Source organism: Ochotona curzoniae, unplaced genomic scaffold, assembly GCF_017591425.1.
Source record: "Ochotona curzoniae isolate NIBS_2020 unplaced genomic scaffold, NIBS_Ocur_1.0 contig_4501, whole genome shotgun sequence".
NCBI classification, from domain to species: Eukaryota; Metazoa; Chordata; class Mammalia; order Lagomorpha; family Ochotonidae; genus Ochotona; species Ochotona curzoniae.
The window spans coordinates 19,802,529-19,807,035 of record NW_024466307.1 but is presented as its reverse complement, the minus strand read 5'-3'; the positions used below and the strand labels follow the sequence as shown (position 1 = coordinate 19,807,035).

The 4,507-nt window shown below is 43.5% G+C and overlaps 1 pseudogene; it reads right to left on the bottom strand.

Annotated features, from left to right (window-relative positions):
* Window positions 1–300: 300 nt before the first annotated feature.
* LOC121160229 lies at window positions 301–786 on the bottom strand (annotated as a pseudogene).
* Between the last annotated feature and the right edge of the window lie 3,721 nt (window positions 787–4,507).

The following is a 4,507-nucleotide window of genomic DNA, read 5'->3' as shown; positions in this document are numbered from 1 at the left end:
AGGCTTGCTTCCCCGGACATCTAGGCTGTCACATTCAAATTTCAAAGCAGGATTATGAGTCAGTTTTTATTACACATGCCCGAGAGCATTTTCATATTTTCATCAATGAGGAAGAAGCTGTTTCATTCCTTTAGTATTGAAGCGAACATCTTGGAAGCCCATGTTTAAAATTTTTAATTTGCTAGTGTGCCTGTGCCATTCGTTATGCAGCATAGCTTCAGATACATTTGAGGTGTTTGAGGTGGTGGTGCTCTAGTGAGAAATTGCATGTGTTTAAAAATACCTCCTTTTTTTGTGGTGTTAAAAACATATGCTTAGAATCAGAGCGCTGTTGCAGTTTAGATGATCCTGAGATATGTTGGCGACATCTGAATCAGGAGCCAGCCGCACGTCCGCCTTCTTTTCTCCCTCAGGTCTGATCAGGACATTGACTTTGGTCACATCAGTGTCACGAGGCTTCTTCACGGCTCGTTTGATCTGGTGCGTGGTGGCCTTGACACCCAGAATGAGTGGGAGGATGTGTTGTCTTCATAGCTGGCTCTGGTCAGAGGGAGCTTGATGATGGCGCAGTGTCCAGGCTTGTTCCTCCAGGGGGCGCTCTTCCGAGGGTATTGGGGCCGCTGCAGGCGCTGCATCTTGGGCAGCGGGAAGGTGGGTGACCTGCGAATCTTCTTTTTCTTGTGACTGTGGACACCTTTCAGCACCGCATTCTTGGTCTGCACAGCTTTATGCTTTGGCTTCAACTTTCTGCGGATCGGACGCTTCCTTCTTCACCTTGGGCGCCATCTTGGTGAAAAGCCTGTTTTAGAAGTTTAATTTTGCATGAAGAAATAGGAGACAGAGAAAAAGATATCTTCCATTCACTAGTTTACTCTTCAGATGGCTACAGTGACCATGGCTGGGTTAGGCCGAAGCCAGGAACCAGGAATTCTATCCAGGTCTCCCCCATAGGTACAGGGATTCTGTACTTTGGCCGTCTTCCGCTGCTTTCCCAGTTGCCTTAGCAGGGAGCTGGATCAGAAGTGGAGAAATTGATACTGCAACTGGTGCCTGTATAGAATTCTTGCACTGCAGTTGCTAGCTTAACTGTCTATGGCATGATTTCATTTTAAATTTGTATTTTACTTTTTAAAGGTCTGTTTTATTTTTTATTGGAAAGACACAGTTACAGAGAGAAGGAATGACAGAGATGGAGATAGAATTTATACCACTCGGTCATCACATCAAGACCAAAACAGGCAAACATACAAAGTCCAGGGCAATCCGTTGCTCCACCAACCTGGGATGGCTGGAGAAGACGCAGTGGAAAGTGGAACAGGAGGAGGAGAACAGAAGAGACAGAATGAATGTGGAGGGTGTTGCTTATGCGGGGCCTAACTTCTGTGAATGGACCTTTGCTTTTTGAATATTTTTGCGTTTAGATAGCTTTTGCTTCTTGGTGTAATTCTGCAGAGGTAGGACATGGATAGTCCTGCCACAAGGTGCTGCCCCTCACCTCTGGAACACTGAAGGTCACCTGAGATGGTCTCTGGAGAGTTGATCTGATAGGTTGGTAGCTTTGCAAGTACAGTTATTGATAATATTGCATTCTGTGAGTATGACCTGCTAATTGGCTTCATAAAAGACATGTAACCTAATGCTTATTAGCATGTTGAGAAACAAAACTGAAGCCATGGGTTTTAAATTTAATCTGCCTTAGAATATTTCATTTATATCTAAAAACAGAAATCCAAAAGTTCAGTCAGTAGCTGATTTATTTTTTCTCTGTCAATTAAATGTTAGATTTGCTTTTGTTTTTTAATTAAAAAAAATGTAGCCTTTTTCAAATGGTCTGTTGGTGCTGACATTGGGGTACACTGGTTCTGGTCATGGCTGCTTTACTTCCGATCCAGCCCCCCATGAAAGGCCTGAGCAGTGGAAAAGGGCGCTTGCCACCTACACTGGACTTACGGTCAAGCTCTCGGTTCCTGATTGCTGTCTGGGCCAGCCTCAGCCACTGCAGCCACTGAGTTCACTGACTGAACTAGTGAATGGAAAATCTCTGTCTCTCTCCATCACGTACCCCAATAAATGAATGAATGAATGAATGAATGAATAAATGAATAAATACTAAAAAAGGTCTATCTAAGTGTTTTGCTTTGGATTAAACAGCAATCAAAGGTGCTATTATGTTTTCCTTGTCATAGGCCTGAAATATATTATCATTGATATTTTGATGTTCTTTTTATAAGATTTTTTTTCTCCCCTCTTTGGGGAGCAGGCTACAATTTGCGGCTATGTGTGGAGGCCTCAAATCATTTCCTAGTGTTTGCCAGCAAGACCTTGATTATAATTTCCTAGAAAACATATTTGGAAAATATAGTGGTTTTTGAATGTGAAAACTTGAGGAAATGCAAGCAGAACTCTAGAAAGTAGAATGAGATTTAAATTGTGAAAGCTGCCACAGGAAGAACCTAGGCTGTTAGAACCTGCCTCACAAACACAAACTGTTATATATATATGTATATAGGTAAGATTCATTTATTTTTATTGTAAAGTCAGATATACAGAGAGGAGGAGAAACAGAGACGAAGATCTTCTGTCCGTTTGATTCACTCCCCAGGTGAGCACAATGGATGGTACTGCGTCAGGAGCCAGGAGCTCTTCCGGGTCTCCCATGCAGGGTGCAGGGTCCCAAGGCTTTGGGCCGTCCTCGACTGCTTTCCCAGGCCACAAGCAGGGAGCTGGAAGGGAAGCAAGGCTGCCGGGATTAGAACTGGCGCCCATAGGGAATCCTGGTGCGTGCAAGGCAAGGAGTTTAACCACTACGCTACCATGCCGGGCCCAATTGTCTCAAATTACTTTTTCTATTACTCATCTAGGAAATTCTGCAGACTTTTTATTATTATTATTATTTGAATAAACAGAGAAGAGAGAGTGTGAGAGAATGCTCCCGTATACTCATCCTTTCCAAAATGTCAGGAACTTGATGCAGATCCTCCACATGGGTGGCAGAAGCCCAGTGCCTGGATTTTCAGACCGCTGCCTCGTGGGGTCTGCGCTAGCAGGATGCTGGAGCCAGGACCTGAGCTCAGGTCCCATGACGTGGGATGCAGGCATTTTGACAGCCTCTGCACTCCTGGATGAGTCGGCTCTTCCCAGCCGAGAGGTTCTGATGGCGGCTTCAGAAAGAACGGGGCTGAAGTGAGAAACTGTGGAGTCTCCAATTTTCGTTTATTTTCCACAGGGAAAAAAAAATGGTTTCATTTATTTTTCTCTGAAAAAAAAAAAAAGATTTCTGCTCACAATGTGTTTTAAATTTCTGTTCTAAAAAAAAAAATGGTAAAAGGTAGAGTTGGCAAGAATAAGGAAATGTGCCTCATTAAACAGAAAGTGAAATGTCAATTTCACGCTGTCTAGCCCTTGGTGGCTGGGATCCTGTTACAACCCAAATTGGAGGCAGGCCTTTGGTGCTGCTGGCCTCCTGGTAACTAGTGAAAAGGGTGTGCGGAATCCAGAACCTTCTTAGGGTTTCGCGTGTTAGGTTGCTCCGTGGTCCGGCTCACGTGTGACTTCACGCTGGGCTGCGGTGGGATTGCAAAGGCCCCAGGAGCCCATCCTGCTGGGCACATTAGGCCTGAGGCTGCTCACAGGGAGGGAACTGCTGGGTGAACAGCTCCTGGGCTGACTGGAGCGAAGAGGGCCCACGTGTAGGAGATTTTCTGAACATTCTCCTGTGCCTTATTACATAGGAAAAAAAAGTTAGCATATGTCTAGCGTATGTATTTATAAATCTTGTCTAATGATATTTATTCTAATCCGTACACAAAAGTGTAAAATACTCTAGCGTTAAACATTGTAGTAACTTTTAAAATCCCTTTTCATTGGTTTTTATTAAAAGTCTGGATCTCCGTGTAAATCAGTAGTATGAATATGTGCTATCATTTTGGGAAAATCTGGTTTCATGATTTTTAATCCATCTGGAGATTTCAGCTTACTTTTTTTAAAGTTGAAGATCTTATTTCATGTATTTGAAAATGGAGTGAGAGAGACAGACACACATTTCCCAAATGGCTGCACCTGTCGGGGCTGGGTGCGGGGGGGGTCTGAGTCCTTGGGCCATCTTCCCCTAGTTTTGCTGCCTGCCCGGATGGGCACTAACAGAAAGGTTATAGGAAATGAAGTAACTGAGACTCGAACCAGCTGAAGGGGGTTAGGGGTACCCAGGTGGCCTAACCTGCAGCAAAGAAAGCCACCTATGTCTTTATTGATGGCGATCAATTCTTCTCTCAACCAATCGGAAGTTGTTACACTTTCTAAAAAATATATATAAAACACATGAAATACTCCTTTGGATAATTTTAAGTAGGTTGGAAAATTATTTTTTTTTTGCAAAGATTTATAGAATGCGAATGTGAAGTCTGTTGTAGGTGTCAAAATTCAAATAATTTTTACGACAAAGTCATAAAGCAGTGGAAATACAGCCAGCCTATTTGCCATGTTCTTGGCATGGCACGCATAATCCGAG